Source organism: Dermochelys coriacea, chromosome 2, assembly GCF_009764565.3.
Source record: "Dermochelys coriacea isolate rDerCor1 chromosome 2, rDerCor1.pri.v4, whole genome shotgun sequence".
NCBI lineage: Eukaryota > Metazoa > Chordata > Testudines > Dermochelyidae > Dermochelys > Dermochelys coriacea.
Window position 1 is genome coordinate 157,893,104 of NC_050069.1, and position 18,217 is coordinate 157,911,320.

Here is an 18,217-nt window from a genome sequence, read left to right on the forward strand (position 1 = left end):
GTGTGTGTCTCTGCAAGGATGGGGTGTGTGTGTGCCTCTGCAAGGATAGGGGGAGGTGTGTGTGTGTGCCTCTGCAAGGATGGGGGTGTGTGTGTGTGTGCGCCTCTGCAAGGATGGTGTGCGTGCGCCTCTGCAAGGATGGTGTGCATGCGCCTCTGCAAGGATGGGAGGGGGTGGGTGTGTGTGCCTCTGCAAGGATGGGGGGTGTGTGTGTGCCTCTGCAAGGATGGGGGGGTGTGTGTCCCTCTGCAAGGATGGGGTGTGTATGTGTTTGTGTGTGTGCGCGCACTCTGCAAGAATAGGGATGTGTGTGCCTCTGCAAGGGTGGGGTGTGTGTGTGTGTGTGCCTCTGCAAGGAGAGGGGGGGGTGTGCCTCTGCAAGGGTGGGGTGTGTGTGTGTGCGTGCCTCTGCAAGGAGAGGGGGGGGGTGTGCCTCTGCAAGGATAGGGGTGTGTGTGTGTGTGTGCATGCCTCTGCAAGGATGGTGTGTGTGTGTGTGTGTGTGTGTGTGTGTGCCTCTGCAAGGATGGGGTGTGTGTGTGCCTCTGCAAGGATAGGGGGAGGTGTGTGTGTGTGCCTCTGCAAGGATGGGGGTGTGTGTGTGTGTGCCTCTGCAAGGATGGGGGTGTGTGTGCCTCTGCCAGGGTGGGGAGTGTGTGTGTGTGTGCGTGCGTGCCTCTGCAAGGATAGGGGTGTGTGTGCCTCTGCAAGGATGGGGTGTGTGTGTGTGTGTGTGCCTCTGCAAGGATGGGGTGTGTGTGTGCCTCTGCAAGGATGGGGTGTGTGTGTGTGCGCGCCTCTGCAAGGATGGGGTGTGTGTGTGTGCGCGCCTCTGCAAGGATGGTGTGTGTGTGTGTGTGCCTCTGCAAGGATGGGGTGTGTGTGTGCCTCTGCAAGGATAGGGGTGTGTGTGTGTGTGTGTGCCTCTGGAAGGATGGGTGTGTCTGTGTGTGTGTGTGCATGCCTCTGCAAGGATGGTGTGTGTGTGTGTGTGCGTGCGTGCCTCTGCAAGGATAGGGGTGTGTGTGCCTCTGCAAGGATGGGGGTGTGTGTGTGTGTGTGTGCCTCTGCAAGGATGGGGTGTGTGTGTGCCTCTGCAAGGATGGGGTGTGTGTGTGTGTGTGCCTCTGCAAGGATGGGGTGTGTGTGTGTGCGCGCCTCTGCAAGGATGGTGTGTGTGTGTGTGTGCCTCTGCAAGGATGGGGTGTGTGTGTGCCTCTGCAAGGATAGGGGTGTGTGTGTGTGTGTGTGTGCCTCTGGAAGGATGGGTGTGTCTGTGTGTGTGTGTGCATGCCTCTGCAAGGATGGTGTGTGTGTGTGTGTGTGTGCATGCCTCTGCAAGGATGGTGTGTGTGTGTGTGCGCGCCTGTGCAAGGATGGGGTGTGTGTGTGCGCGCCTGTGCAAGGATGGGGGGTGTGTGTGTGTGGCCGGGGGGGTTGCAGGAGCAGCTAGGCTTGTGCCCAGGGGGCGCCCGTGCGACGCGAGGGCGAGGACGCAAACCGCGGCCAGGGGCGCCGGGCTCCAGCCTTGCCGCAGCAGAGCCCCCGCCCCCCGCGCTGTGATTGGCCTCCCGCTCGCTGCCTGGCCCCCGGCCTGCCCGGGCACCTGCCGCCGGGCCCCGGGCGCAGCGGCCGCGCCGGGGAGGCGCGCTCGGCCATAAAGAAGAGGCGCGGCGGGCCGGGCAGCCGGGCCTGCGCCCAGCCATTTAAGGCAGCGGCTCCGGGCGCGCTCGCTCCTTCCCTCACGCCCGACGGGGGCCAGGGCGGGGCCCGGCCCGGCCCGGCCCGCGCAGCCTCTGGGGGCGGGCGCCGGGCCGCTCACCAATGCCAGCCCCGCGGGGGCGGAGCGGCGGCGCCCGGCTCGCGGCGGCTGGGCTTCGCTGCGTGCGTCGGCTCCCGGGTGGCTGCCAGGCTGGGCTGGGGGGGACCCGCGCCCGCTCAGAGCCGAGGGGTAAGTGGGCGCCTGGGCAAGGGGGCGAGGGCAGCGCCCCGCGGGGGGAGCGCAGGGCAGGGCGCTGCGTGGGGCGGGTGCCGCTGAGGCGCGGCGCAGGCTGCAGCCCCTCGCCGTCCCCTGGCGCGCCGCAGCCGGGGCGGCAAGTGGAGCCGCCGCTGGGCTCCGGGACTGGCCGGCGGGGCTCGCGGCGTTCGCGGGGCGGCCCGGGATGGCTTCTCCTGGGCTGCCACCGCGCCGGACAGCGGCGCTTGCGGTGGACTTTGCGCCAGAGCCGCCGCCGCCGCCGCCTTTGCTCCGGCTGACCGGGAGGATGCGATCGCTGCGCGCAAGCTGCCCGAGGCGCCTAGGTGCGCTTGTGGCACGTTCCCGGCATCATAGAGCCATCTCCCCCCGGGGGCCCTCGTTTAGCAACCTCCCAGCCTGGCCTTTCGCCCTCTTTATTGGGGCGACGGTCCCTCGCCCCCTCGGGCAGGGAGCAGGAGAGGGGCGCGGTGTGAAGCTGTTTCCCTTCTCTGGAGCGGCCGTCAGACCAGCGCCCGGCAGCTGGGATCTGGCTCCGGCTGCATCTTGTCTAACGCTGCAGGATGGAGCCCGTGAGCCTTGGTAGCTGCATCCTTGAGCAGGACGCCGCCTGCCGCTCCCAGGCTTGGAGGACATGCAACAGCACCTGCCTTGGGGAGAGCTGGAGTCTTGCATGGTTGATGTTAGCAGCACTCCCTGGGTGACCGTTTAGCCTGAGTCGAGCAATGCTCCCTTCTCTCCACGCTGTAGAGAGTGCTGCCTTCGCCGGACTTGTTCACCCAAATGTTTCAGATGATATCTGGCTCGGCATAAATTGTGTAAATGTTTCAATTGCATTTCACGTGATTAACGTAAAACTACCGATTCCTGTTTACCCAGAGCTTCTTAAGCCTGTCATTATGACATCCTTCCCGCTTTGATACAGAACAGGCAGTCACCTTATAAAGTGTTGGGTGGGTAGAAAGCATGCAATTATTAAAAACATTCCGGTATTAGTTCGAGCTTTGTCATATAAAGCTACACAGAGCGGATCTAAACAAGCCTTCAAAAATTTCCAGCTTCCGGCACACGAGAATGCTCCCAGAGAACAGCAGGTAGACAAGCAAAATGCTGTATGTAAGAAGGAAAAAAGTGAGAAAACACACACTATTTTAAATTAGCCAATTATCTTTTCTAGCGCTAGTTCATTATAAAAGTAAGTAGTTGAAATTACTACTTCAAACTCAGGTAAAACTGGTGGTTGTGAATGGCTGCAGGTCTCCTTTGGGCAAGTAGGATTTTTTTTCTCCCATTAGTATTGCAAAATATTGGTGTTCGAATATTCAAGTATGAAAACGGATATTTTTTTTTAAGTTCAGAAATTTGGTACAGTGCATACTTTTTTAATTGTTCCCTGGGAAACGCAGCTTTTTCACCATGAACGCTTCAAAATGTCAGTGGGGCAGTTTGTGCAAAGACTTGCCTTTCATTTTGACATAAACCAGGAAAACTTTGAAATGTGATTACAAAAAATGATTTTATTTTCACTGATCTTGCTGCCAGGGGAGAATCTTTTCACACAGCTCTGTTTATGTCTTTAGATAACTTGTCCTTTTATAACATTTGCATATCCATTCTCAGTGGGATTTAAAGATTTCTTTTTTCTGTTAAAATGAAAAATGGGGAAGTGTAAAGCATTTTTATTGTAGGCTGTGTTCTCAGGCTTAAAGGATGATTGTTAACAAGAGCACAGATATGAAAAGATTCAATTTTGGTTCTTAAAATTTCAGCAATCATTTCTTCTTGCCAGTAGCTACATGCCTTTCAAAATTAGTTACAACTTTTTTTCCTCTAATGGCTGTATTGAGCTCTTTTGTGTCTGTTTGTGGACCACAGCCATATGACTGCAACCAGTGTATCGCTTGTGACTGCCTAAGTGCAATGTCCACTGTTAAGTATTAAAAGAGCATTAGGTTTTATGGAGCCATGCATAGAACAATTCACAGATAATGTAGATCCTCTTCCTCACTATTATTATATTTAAGATGATTGTAACTGGAAAAAGGTCTGTATACATTTAAGTTTATGTATGGCAGTTATCATTATATCTTTGTACATGTTTTAGGCTACAGATTGACTGTGCTGAAAACTGAGCTATTTTTATTTTTGACATTCTAGCTGCACTTCATATAGCCAAATGCAGAGTGGCTTTTCCTAAACATTGTTTTGTTAGAGCCCTCAACTTTGTACTAAAACAACAAAGACTAGGTAAAATAGCAATGCACCATAGAAATTCAAGCACTCTCTTGCATTACATAATTTACTTGTCATACAAGTCTGATTTTTCTGCAGTATAAGGATGTGCCAGTATTTGCAAACCAATGCTGATTTTCTTTGCAATGGTTCCCATAACAAGAACATCACTTTCTTCAGCATAATGATTGGCTGACTTACTTCACCCTCTTACTCATGCATACCTGCTGACCCTATTTAAGGAAGAGACACCATAGTGTTTAGCAAAGTATTTTTAATTTTTCCTCTCTCTCTCTGAAAAGACCTTCTCATGCAGTGGATTTCAATGAAATTAAACAAGTGTGTCTCTTTTTCACTTGAAATGCCTCTCTTTGTAACTATGACATGTGTGCCATTTTGGTGGGTCAGAGCAACAATTATCACCTTTTGCTTGTCATGAATAGACAGTTCTCTCACACTTGTGTTTTAAATGCTTGCTTTAAAAGTGGAGAAAAGATTGATATTAGTTGACCTGAAGACCTGCTATAGTTAAGTGTCTGTTACTATTGTTCCTTTTAGAAATCGCATGTGCTCAGACATCGCCCCAGTGAAAGTTATCTTTGGCCTCAAATTGGCACAAGTCTGGAGTAGATTACATGCAGTGGGTTGAGGAGGAACTTTATCAAATTAAAAATGGAGATCTTTGTGTACATATAGGCAGGAGAGGTTCTTACATGCTTCTGCTAGCCAGTTAAAATGCTTGAGTTTAACAGCTTTCATGATGGGGATGTGCATGTGCTAGAATCCAAATGGCTCTGCTTTCTTGTACACCATTTCTGCTCTGTGTTTGGGGTTTTTTTGCTTTCGGATTGTCAGCTGCTTTGTTCCTGGAAATGAGATCTGCTGCTTTTCTGGGTTGGGTGTGCAGCTGAATATCGGAATGCACAGGTACTAGCAAGCCTTGCCAGGCTGCAAGGGCCTTTTTCTGCCTAAGGGGATTTATCCACAGTACTAGTGATATAGTGTCTTTCAGGCTGATTTTGTGCTGGCCTTGTTTTCTTGGCATGCAGTAATTCAGGATATGTTTACTCTCTAAGGACTATACCCTAGGGGTATGCTGGCATAACTCTAGAGGGTAGACAAAGCATACAGTGATGGACGGGTTTTCTGTCTGTGTAGGAACACCACTTTTCTGAGCGACGGTAGCTAGGTCAATGGAAACATTCTTCTATTGTCCTTGTTTTGTCTACACTGGGGATTAGGTTGGCAGACCTATGTCACTCGGGTGCGGATTTTTCATACACCCTGATCAACGTAGCTATGTTGACCTAAATTTAAAATGTATATGAAACCTAAATTTGAGTTCATCTGAACAAGTGGAAAATCATTCTCTGTGTGCTTGTGGTACACGAGCATGAGACAGAGAGAGGAGGGTGGGGCAATTAAATTGGCTTTTCCCAAGAAGAGGAGCTGTTTCAGGACTTTAGACCAGGCAGCAGGTATAAAATTGGATTTTTTTAAAAGATAAGTAAATAAGAGGGAGCCGAACCTGTGCTGCTCTTATAGGTTTCTTTGCTCTTCCTTCTTTTTCTGCTATTCTTTTTACACGAATGTGCATGTGTGTGCATGCACATGTCTCTTGTGCAGTCTGGAAGTATTTAAACATGGACTTTATCTGGTGCTGGAATAATGCCAAAGAGCAAGAGTGACAAGCCAGACTTCTTCAAGGTCCATGTAGTTAATGCAGATGCTGAAGCTTTCCCTGCATCTACAGTGCTACTGTTCTCCCCAGTGGTTCTCAACCAGGGGTTCGGGGCCCCCTGGGGGCCCATGAGCTGGTTTCAGGGGGTCCTCCAAGCATGACCGGTGTTAGACTCACTAGGGCCCCAGGCAGAAAGCCAAAGCCCCACCACACAGGATTGCAGCCCGGGGCCATGAGCCCTATCGCCCGGGGCTGAAGCCAAAGCCTGAGCAACTTAGTGTCGTGGAGCCCCCTGGGGTGTAAGGCCCTGGGCAATAGCCCTGCTTTCTACCCCCTAATGCCCACCTTGGCATTTATATGCAGCGAAACAGTTGTTGTGGCACAGCTGGGCTGTGGAGGTTTTATAGCATGTTGCTGGGGGGGGGGCTTAGAAAGAAAAAGATGGAGAACCTCTGGTCTACTACAGCTGTCATAGAGCTAATTGCTGGCAAATATTACTTGCTTCAGTGTACTTCCGTCTCTCAAAGTTTAAATATAGGGGACATCAAACAAAATGAACAAGTTAGAGAGATGTTTGAAGAAAACTGACCATATAGTGAAGCCCCTGAAGATAACAGCCTGTTTCACTGAGGGAAGCGCATAAAAACAGTATGCCTGTTCCTGACAAGATATTGAAGGCAAATTTAAAGTACAGCATTGAATGGAGTGTTTAGCCTAATTAGTGCTTTGAAAGTGCAAGTCCTAACAAACTCTGCTGACAAAGGAATCCCTATGTTGGAAGGACCTGAGACCTTTTGGTTTTGAAGTTAAATGTTAAGGACTCTGTTTATCTTGTAAGGGCTTAAAGGAGCACCTGGTAAAGACAGTGTCTGTAACAGGTAACAGTTTGAGTTCCCTCTCAAAAGAAAAGGACTGGAACAGAATCCCTCAGGCAGCCTTTATTATGGTATGTCTATACAGGTAACCCAGGGAGGCATAACCATGCTAGCTTTAATTTAGCTAGCACCGGCAACGATAGCAGCACAGACGCAGTGGGAGGTGCTAGCAACCATTGTACATACCCATGGTTGCTGGAGGGTTGTACTTGCACTGCTAGCCTGTATTGAAGCCTGTGCCGACATATCTGCACGATGTTGTCATCCACACTAGGTAGACTAAAGCTAACACAGGCTATACCTACCCCATCTATGATCATGCCTTCATTTGCTGTACAGACATACCCCCCCACTCTCCCAAGCTAAGCAATGTTGGGGTGCACCAGTCACTGAATGGCTAATCTTAAAGAAACTCACAGGTGGTTTCAGAAAGCACTGCTGATGATTCAGTGATGTTTTCTGCTCCCTGCCCCCTCCCCCCATCTTATTTGGTACTGAACCACTGCTTGCACAGTATGCTGCTAGATGTACTTGCTCTTATGGATTAGCGTTAAAACTGATGAGGCCATTCATTCATAGAGTTTAAGTCCAGAAGGGACCATTAGATTATATAGTCTGATTTCCTGTATATCGCAGGCCATTACATTTCACACAGTTACACCTGTTTTGAGACCAATAACTTGTGTTTGACTGATATATATAAAGGCATCCAGTCTTGCTCTGAAGAATCCACTGCTTCCCTTGGTAATTTGTTCCAATGATGAATCACCCTCACTATTAAAAATGTGTGCCTGATTTCTAATTTGAATTTGTCTGACTCCAGCTTCCAGACATTGGATCTTGTTATGCCTTTCTCCACTAGATTAAAGAGCCCTTTATACTTAGGAACTTTTTCCCGTGAAGGTACTTATACACTGTGATCAAGTCAGTCACCTCTTGATCTTCTTTTTGATAAACTATACAGATTGAGCTCTTAATCTCTCACTGTAAGGCATTTTCTCTACCCTCAAATCATTTTTGTGTCTCTTTTCTGCATCCTGACCAATTTTTCAACAGGTCATGACTGTGGCCATTAAAAATTCCACAGTACTTATTGTAATAATAGGGCTGTTAACTCCATTTTCCTGACCAAATTCCATTTCTGTTAATTACATTCTGACTGACTTCCTGCTGGATTTTTAGTTGTTCACAGTATTCCATGTGCTAACTAATTGTATAGAATTGCTGTATGCTTTTGAACAGCTGCTGTGCTCCTCCCCATTTTAGGGGTGGGTGAAATGATCTCTTATCTACCTTTTGGAGAGCTGAGTCCTCATTAGGCAATGTTTTGGAAAAGTGCTTTAAGATCCATGGATGAAAAGGTGCTATAGAAAAGAGGTCAGAACATGAGTGGTTTAGGCTGATACGGAAGCTCTCCCAAGTTTAGTGGCTTGACTTAATTTGGCCCAGGCTCTTATCTGGAATTAAAGGTTACTGTTGCTGGAACTCTGGAGCTGTTTGTTTAATGAAATACAGGAGACAGTTGAGAAGAGCTACCAGGCTAAAATAGGAAAAAAAAAAAAAAACCCAAACTTGAAATTATCACTTTGTATGACTATTTTGTCCAGCCGCTTCCTCACAGCATAGCAAGGAAATGACTGGACTGAACAGTTGTGGCTCCTTTCATGCTGTATTGTAATCAAGTGAATTTGGACCCAGTCTTTTCATTGCAAATAGTGGAATATTGTTCATATATTTCTGTGAAACCAGTAGTGGACCTGTTGGCTTGCTTCCTTTCTATGCATGGACAATTGCAGAATATTATGGGCTTGATTTTTCGTTCCACTACAGTCCATTGGAGCTACTTTGCCAGTGAATGGCAACCCCACAGATCTGGGAATTGACTCAATGTAGGAGGAATCCTCAGGTGATGCAAAGCTAGTAAGGTGGAGAATAACTCATCATACAATTCACCTGCATACTGACGTCTTGATGTTGCCGGTTGGAGTAAAAAATTTTTGTTACAATGTGATTGTGAGGAGTGTTGTGTGTGTATTATATTACTGTACATGCCAGAGGTGTACGTGACTTATTTACAGAGGGGTGGAGTTTAGCGCTCCTTGTGTGTGTGTGTGTGTGTGTGTGTGTGTGTGTGTTAAGGTATGTTAAAGAAGGATAACTGGATATATCCTTGCTTTTAAGGGTTTATGTTGTGGTGTGTTCCCCCTTTAAGCAACCTGAGGAGGTTTCTGTTTTCTTTGTGGAAATATAATGATAATGGAACTTACTTTACTTTATGTACATCAGCAATTTTGCAACATTTATAAATTATAAAGGTAGTTAGCTTTAGTTTTTGTAATAAAACAATAACAACCATTTGGTTCTCAGATCAGAATCAAGTCTCTTTTTTTGTTTCTTTTATCTAAAGCAGTTCTCTTGAATGGCATGTGTAACTTCATAAAAGTCTGAAATACTATTTTGCAAACTAAAAGCAGCATTAGGAAAGGTGTATAATCAGTATTATTATTATTATTATTATTACTGTGTACGTAAACTGGCGGCAAGGAGCATTTCAACAGTTGTCTTTATGCAGCTCTGTATAGTCTTCCTGCCTTACCCTGTCCATAGTGCTAGGCACAAGTACGCTTTTAGGCACACAGTTCCTAATAAAGCCAATTTAAATGAATGAATGTTGCATGTCTAAATCCTTTACAAGGCTTTGAAAAATTGTGGAAAAAATCTTTAGGCTTCACTCTGCAGTGAACAGTACATGGCCCACATCTCACAGCAATCATGCTATTTGCTGACGAAGTTGAGTGCTCAGCATCCCGGAGATTTGGGCCCAAATTGAAGAAATTCAGTCCAGAGCAGAGCTCAAAAAGGGACTGCAGTAACTCTGATTCTTATTGAGAGCTGTAGAGGCACTGCAAGGGAAGCTTGCACTGAATTGCCACAAGCAACTACATCTGAATAAGGAGAAGATTTCATTTCTCCAGCTGCTAATCCCTTTACTCAGTATAAACGTTAACCCCAAAATGAGGAAAAAATTCCATCTGAGTTTTGTCCCTGTTGTTTTAATGTGACATAAATAAGTACAGACAGAAAATAGAATTATCTATAAATGCACTTATGGAATATTTTTAAAACAGCAAGATCAAATTTTGTCTATATTTAAGCAAAACGGGGGGAGAGAGAGAGAGATGCAATCAAGAAAAAAGAAAAACTAAAAAACTATAAAAGGGTTTAGTGCTGTACACTAATGTTGGGGTTTAGAGAGCATGACCCCTTAAAAACCTCATCCTGAGGGAGAGGAAGTGCTGGTTGTTCTGAGGGGAGGGGAGCGAAGGAGAGTGAGGGCCTACAATTAATAGGTCTTTATGTAGTGAAGCACCCAAGAACCAGTCCGAAGCTCAGGAGGGACAGTGCGGCCGACCGGGGACATCCCAGGACAGGAGCTAGGAGGAGCACCAGCATGTCAGGAAGGAATCCCCTGAGGAGCACGAGCCAGAGCCAGACCCAGTATTACTGTCACCCAGAGCTGTATGGGCCTGTGAGTAATGGAGCTTGTGACTTTGCATTGAAAATAAGGAGGGAGGCTGTAGCTAGCTAAGTTGAGAGGTTGTCGCTCTGGGTTTGCAGAGTGTGGCAGAAGGGGGCACTGGAAGGGTGTGTTGGGGAAAGTTTACGGGCATGGAAGACAACCAGGAGCACCCAAGGCTTGCTGCCTGACTGGAACTCTGCCCAGGATTCCTGAATTCGGAGTCTAGATGTAGGGCTTGACCCCTGTGGGTCCACATATTGGATGTACACCTGTTCTTCCTCTCTCCCTATCTTCTACCCCCTCTTGTTTTTCCCCATTCATCACTCTGTAAATAAATATTTCCCTTCTTTATATTTGGTGTACTATTGTGTGTGTGTTTACTGCAGGGGGTTTGGAACAGGTGCCCCTGGGATGGAAGGGAGTTTTGCTGCATTCCAGGGCATGCTTTTTCTTGCCCAGAGCTGCCCACAGAACAAACTCCATCTTGACCACGAGGGCGCTATTGTTACATCTGGTGGACCATATGGGGACTTCAACTGGGAAGTCTCTGAAGCTTGGGATGTGCTTCCCTGGCCTTGGTGTAGTATTCTGTCTCCCATTAGTGGGGCTAGGCCAGCTATAGCTCTATGAGCCTCCTACAGACTTGGCTAATAGAGGAAAGTCTTTTAGCTCATGCATTAAGATTAAGAGGTGTTGGGTTTGATCCCTGCTGCTGATGACCCCATATGGGTATGTGCAGTACACACATGCACACAGTGACATCATGCACCCTGAGCACTACTTTGCAGAGCAAAGAGACCCGAGTGATTTCTCTCCGTCAGAAAAGCAAAGAGAGGGGATTACTAGAAGACATGTGCCAAAGGATGTGGATCTCAGAAACTAAGGGGGTGCTGTTGATGGGGTTTCTGGAAAAGATGGAACCCAGTGAAATTGAGGAGAACCTAGATGCAGTGGGAATACTGGAGAGAGTGAAGAGCTGCAGCTGTATTTACAGCCGTATAGTGAAGGGCCTGGTATCTCTATGTACTCACTCGAAGGAAGTATCTGGACAAGGCTCCCAAATTGCTGCAGGTGGGAGTTACCCCCTAGAAAATCCTGGGACCAGAACAGCACTTTGTTGGTATGCTCACATCACTTGAGATGAATTCATTAGAGAGGAATTAATCTCAGCATTGGGAGGTGCTCTGGCACCTGCAGCACCCAGAATGTTAGAATGGGCTAACAAGCTGGGGAATGCCCTCAAAGATGCATTGAAGCTGGCATATGAAAATGCACCATACAAGCAGTTACGTTCTTTCTCAGGAGTGTCACCCATACCCTTGGGGAAGGATGATTGAGACCTAGAGGGATTTTGCAGTGCCCCTTGCCCAAGAGTGGGAATGCTCAGAAGCAGAAATGGGTGCTCAAGAATCTGTATGGACCTACCATTTGAATTGTCCAAACCCTGAAAGACTCCCAACTGGCTGCAATGGTGCAAGACCATTTAGCCACTCTTGAGAGCATCTACAGCAATACTGACAGTGGTGAAGATCTGTATTATCATTTCCATCACATCTATCAGGAGCCCCGTGGATGTCTGTCAGATTTCATCAAGAGACTAGAGCACTTGCTGCAACAGGCAGTGATTCCGCTGTGTTGGACCAGATCCTTCGAGGCACCCAACAAGATGGGATGATAATGTGGAAAGAGGCTCCAAACCCTCCCCTGTTCCATGATCTTATTTGAGAAGACCTGAAGAGGAGGAGTGATGATTGTGGGTGGATGCAGTGGTGAAACTGAAGAAAGCAGGGAGTTACACTGCTGTAGGGCTCGAAGAAAGGGAAGAGGCCCTATCAGTGGTGGTGTCTCTGAGAGAATTGACCTGAGAAGTGGCCATGGTGAAGACTCTGGGACATTCCCCATCTTGCAGCTGGCAGGGTAAGTAGCAGGAGTGGGCTGCAAAGGGAGGACCGTTGAAGGGGTGATAGTCCACAAGAAGATACCTGTTACAGCTGAGAGAGAGTTGGGCACTATGCCTTGGACTACCAGAATGAGACAGGCAATGTAGCTGTATCCTGACAACTGTAGTGAACAGTTGGGGAGCTTCAGGGAAACCCTGAAAGTCCAAAGCTCCCCAGGAAAAACCACAAACAAAGGTTACCCAAATGGGCTGATAGGACCCCAGACTGCAGTGTTCATCCGTATAGGAGGATGATTGTGTGAGGCATTGTTGGACAGCAGATGGCAGATCACCATACTTTATTAATCTTGCTACCAAGAACGCCTGTGGTATTTATTGTTGCACCCCCTGTCTGGCCTGACAGTCTGGGAAATGGTTGTGACTTCTGCCCTTATTGGGGATACATCCTTTTGAAGGTCCAATTTCTGAAGGACAACACAGGGCAACCCAGGAAATAGAAATGTTGGTGCTGGTCTGCTCAGATCCAGAATGAACAATGTGTGCACCCTGAATCCTAAGAACAAATGTAAACCAGTTCCAGAGATGGGTGTGGAAGTTCTATGAGATGGTGGGAAACAACTACCTGCTGGAGCTGCCAATGCATGCTTTATATAAAGCTGCATATTGGAGAGTGAGGGGGCCCGCATCCCAAGAGGAGATTGAGGATTAAACCCTTGGGGAAGGATAGTTTCCAGTTGGATTCCTCTCTTTCTGCTCAGTGAAATGACTGCCTGTGTGAGAACTTAGTCGAAAGGAAGGTTGTTTTCGCTATGCACAAGTGGAATACAAGTTGTGCTCAAGATGTGGAGCACCATGTCCAAATGCAGGACAACTGGCCTTTACGAGAGGGGTCAAGATGATTAACCTCCACTGAAAACGAAGATGTGAGGTGGCACCTGTGGGAGTTGGCTGAAACTAGTATCGTTGAGGCATCCAGGATCCCATACACATTGCCGATTGCTGTAGTGCAAAAGAGAAGTGGCAAGGTGTGCATGTGCATTGATTATCACGCTCTGAACGGTGGACACTCCACAACCAGTACATAATACCTGGGACAATGATACCTTGTAGCCTGAAAGGCAGTTGCTGGTTCTCTATCCTTGATCTCTGCAGTGGATACTATCAAGTATCTATGGCACCGAAGGACCGGGAGAAGACAGCTTTCATCTGCTCCTTGGGATTTTACCAATTTAATCATGTGCCTTGGGGGGTGTCCAGGGCTCTGGCCACATTTTAACAATTCATGGTGTGGGTGGTAGGGAATATGCACCTGTTAGAGTGCCTGGTGCACCTGGATGACATGGTGGTATTTAGGCACACTTTAGGAGAACATGATGCTTGGCTATGCAAAGTCCTGGAGCTTTTGGAAGAGCCTGGCTTCAACTTATCCCTGGACAAGTGCATCATCTGCTAGATGTTTGTAAGGCATTTGGGACACAAAGCGTCTACAGATGGTATGGTCGTGGACCTGGAGAAAGTGAAGGCATTAACCACTTGGCCAAGGCCCATGACCTTCAAGGAATTAGTTATTTCTGGGATTCTGTGGCAATTACCGCAGGTTGATAAAGAATTTTCCGCACATTCTGCATGCAACCACAGAGCTCACCGAGGGATAGCGCCCATAAATAAGAAGGGGAACCCATGCCGGGATCAATACTTTAATGCGAGTGCACCTTTCAGGAAGCAGTGGACTGCTGAGTGTAAAGAAGTTTTCTGGAAAAAATTTGACAACTCACTCAAGCACCTGTCTTGGTGTACGCTGATCCCACCCAGCCACGTGAGTTTCATATTGATGCATGCTGTACCAGGTTAGAAGCTGTCCTTGTTCAAAAACATGAAGGCAAATTTCAGCCAGTAGCTGTTGCAAGTCGAGGCCTCACGCCCCCTGTGAGGAACTACACTGCTCAACAAGTGGAGTTCCTGGCATTTAAAGTGGAGTGTGTGAGAGGTTCCATGACTACCTCTATGGGGCAGAGTTTATCATGAAGACTGATGATGATTTTGCTGTTCTCTTGACATACATCATAAGGTTTATCTGTAGCAGGGTGCCGGTGGTTAGCAGCGCACTCTGCCTATGATTTCACAATGCATTATTGGCCCAGGCAATGGATGCAGATACCTTGTCTCATCGGCCTTAAACTGAAGACTGATCACTCAATTCTTGGATGGATGTGGGGATTCCTGATTTGAGAGCATTATGCCAGCGGGTATCTGATGTGGAGGATAAATCCACAGCTAATGGAGAATGAGTGATTGACTATCTGTGGTACCACCGAAAGCCACACCCACAGTCTACTCAAATTTTACTACAGTAAAGGACCCTCTGCTGCCCAGACTGAGGGATGAACAGATGGAGCATTCCCAGTGAGCTGATTCGCAGATGAAGGATCCCCTTTATGGGTTGGAAAGGACCTCAAAGCTCAAAGCTGGGTGAGTCGCCCAAAGGGAGGTCCTTTTTCTAAAGGAATGGATCCGCCTATTGGTTTGGGACAGGAGACTTTTTAATGAGGGCAGAAGCATCCCCAGCGGCATCACCCAAAGCTGTTTGTGCTACCACAGAAGTACTGGTGAGAGGTGTTAGAGCCCTGCCACAGTCAAATAGAGTACCTGGGAGTAGAGGCATTGAAGGCCCTGGTTAAGGTGAGATTCTGTTGGCCTGGGATGCGAGGGGTGACATTACCCATCGTGTTCACACCTGCACCAGGTGTAATTTGACAAAAGACTGTCTAATCAGGCAGTTCCTCTTGTCAATATCACAGGTTTGGCACCCAGGAAGCTTGTCATTATGGATTTTCTGTCTAGAGCCTGACCACTGGGGTACTGCTAATATCTTTTGATGGTGACTGATCATTTTACTTGTTACGCTCAGGCTTACCCCACCAAGGATCAGAAAGCTTCCATGGTTTCCAAAGTCCTGCATGAGAAGGGATTTTGGGAGCTGGTTAATAAAAGAACTGTGCAAGATCATGGGGATCAAAAAGTCTCATGCCACCCCTTACCATCTGCAAGAGGATCTGCTGCCAGAACAAGTGAACTGCACATAGTTCAACATGCTGGGAACCCTAGAGCCTTGGCAGAAGAAATACTGGAGCTGGCATGTGGAGCACTTGGTAAATGCCTATAACTGCACTTGGCATGATGCAACTGGGTACATACCATACGTGCTGATGATTGGTTGAGAAGCCCAATTGCCAGTTGATCTGAGTGTTTTCACACGGGGCGCGACTGGAAACATATTTGGGGTATGAAACTTGCCTGAGTGATCAACTGAAGGAGGCATATCAGATAGCGATACAAGTCTTGGGTCATCAGAATCAACAGAACAAAGCCCATTAGGACTGGTGAGTGAGGTAACAGGAGCTCAAGATTGGTGATTGAGTTTTGGCCTGGAATCAAGGAAAACACAAAATTGCTGGCTGATGGGAGTTGCACCCATACTTTGTAGAGGAGAAACTGTGGGACCTACCAATATATTATATACGCTCAGAGGGCAGTTATGACCCAGCCAGATCTCTCTGCTGGAGTCATCTGTTACTTGTGGGACGAGTACTGTTCCCTAATGAGTATGTTTCCATGGATTCTGAGCCTGCCAGCACCATGAGTTGGATGTGGTCCTGATGATGATCTACCTGGTCTGTCTGGATGCCCAGCTCCTGGGGGAGTGAGGATGAAGTGAGGTATGGCAGACATCCTGTTTAGGAGGCTCCACAGCATTGGTCCCCCTTGTCATTGCACAATGGGATGGTGAAGGTGGAGAACCCATGCTGACCATCCCAGAGGCTCCACTGAAGTGAGTCCCTTACACTGCCAAAGCTGTGGGGGGCCCCAGAGGGCCCAATGAGGAAGGGACAATGTGGGAAGAGTATGCTGTACTTCAAATGGTCACTCTAAACCTTCATACCTTAGGGACCTGTCCTTTTGCCTCCATGATGAGTGGTAGCACTTCAGCTGATGCCTGACAGCCAGCCTAGCTGTTCCTCCAAGGAAGGGCAGCCTGGGCACGTGCTGATGTATGATCATTTGTACCACGGGGTGGGAGGGGGGGAAGCAAGTTGCCTCATGGGACCCTATTCCACCCCCAGGATCCTGTGGGTGTAAGGACCCAGGGACTAGAACCCAGGTCTGCAGAGTCTGGGGTGGCTGGTATTCCCACAGTGCCACCCCCACAGCCCAGGCAGAGCTGCAGCCAAGGATCACTGTGGAGAGTAGGCACTGCAGGAAGTACTACCCAAGAGACCAGGAGTGACAGTACCCTGTGGCCTGCTGATTGGCCAAGTGCCCTTCCTTAACCCCAGGGGTTGCCCCAGGAAATTGTCTGAGCCACCACACAGACTTCAGACTGCTGCAACGCCGGAGTTTGCCTTGTCTTCTGATCTCCAGTCTCTCATTCCAGTCTGGTTTCAACCCCTATTCCTGCCTCTTGATGCTAGCCTGGTACTGCCTCTGATCTCCAGTCTTCGACCCTGATCTGACTCGGACCTGGCCTTGCCATTCCTCCAACGCCTGCCTGGTGACTCCCATCCCTGGTGGTCAGACCTCATCCCACCTGAAACTTCTGCCCCAGACTGCCTACACCTGGGTCCCTTACAGTGGGTTGGATGCTGGGGATGCTCCCGACCAGTAGGAGACCTGGGTCTGCTGCTGGGGATCTGCTGCCTAGAGTTGCCCACCTTGCTGTGGACAACAAGGATTATTTTTTTGTTGGGGTTTAGAGAGAATGGCCCCTTTAAAACCTTGTCCTGAGGGAGAGGAAGGGCTGTTTATTCCAGGGGGAGGGGAGGGAAGGGAGAAGGACCTACAGGGGCATACGTGTGCTAATAGCCTCAGACAAGAGGGCTTACAGTGAGGCCCTCATTTAGCAAAGCAGCCAAGCAATGGGCAACGGGTGTTGTAGGCCAGGGGAGGCTTAGCCCCTTCCACGGTCCACCCGGAGGCCCCACCCTCATTTCCCCACAGGGTGGCGGGGTAGGCAGGCCGGGGCTTCTCTGGCTGCAGGGGGAGGTGGGGCTCGGGGCTCCTCCGGCCATGCGGGGGGGCCTCAGGCAGAAGGTGTGCGGCTGGGGGCTAGCCTCCCCGAGGGACTGGTTCACTCACCACCTATGCAGCCAAGATCTGGTTCAAAGCCCAGGAGGGACACAGCGGCTGACCAGGGATGCCCCAGGATGGGAGCCAATTGAGCACTGTGCCAGGGAGGAATCATCTGAGAAGGACACACTGGAGCTGGACCCAGTATCACTGTCGTGCACAGCCGTATGCGGCTGTGAGTACTGGGGGTTGTGACTTGGCCTTGGGCAGAGACAATGTGTAACTGTTGGTAGTGGGAGAGCCAATTTAAAGTAACGGTTTTCAAACTTTTTGAGCTAAGCTCCCCCTTTGCGTTACAAATTTTGGTTATGCCCCTCCCACCCATACAAAAAGAGGTGAGTCAGGGGGTGGACGTGGCACTCCCACCCCGAGCCCCGTTGTGCTGGGCTGAAGCCCAAGCCATCTGACATCACCGCTGGCCCCCCTGAACTTTCCTCTGTGCCCCCCAGGTGGCATGCCCCACGGTTTGAAAACCTCCAATTTAAAGGTTCTGGTGGTATGCAGCATGGTTTAGGGCAATGCATATGCAGAATTGCTTATGCAATGGCAGAAAGCTGGGGGAGGGGGAGCACGTGACCCTCCTCCCCCTATGCGGCACCTCTTGGGAGGTTGTTGCTCTGTGTGGGTTTGCAGAGAGCGTTTGAAGAGGGCACTGAAGGGGTTTGCTGGAGAAAGTTTACTGGCACCAAAGACAGCCAAGACACTCTGTGGGACTGGAACTCTGCCCGGTATTCCGAAACTCTGAGTCTAGATGCAGGGCTTGGTCCCCGCAGGTCCTCGTGTTGGATGTTACCTTGTTATACCTCTCCCCCTATCTTCTACCCATCTTGTTTTTCCCCATTTATGACTCTGCAAATCTATATTTCCCTTCGCTATATTTGTTGTACTATTCCGGGGTGTGTGTGTGTAT

The 18,217-nt window shown here is 48.8% G+C and overlaps 1 protein-coding gene across 3 annotated transcripts in view; it reads left to right on the plus strand.

Annotated features, from left to right (window-relative positions):
• The first annotated feature begins 1,785 nt into the window (after positions 1–1,785).
• The window catches only part of LOC119850600 (tubulin polymerization promoting protein), a 109,477-nt gene continuing 93,045 nt past the window's right edge, over positions 1,786–18,217 (plus strand). The window contains exons 1-2 of one of the 3 annotated variants that reach the window (XM_043508574.1): positions 1,786–1,951; positions 2,538–2,793. The gene's annotated coding sequence lies outside the window, so the exon portion shown is untranslated. The remainder of the gene's footprint in view (positions 1,952–2,537; positions 2,794–18,217) is intronic. The other 2 variants (XM_038388887.2, XM_038388889.2) reach the window with 2 other exon arrangements.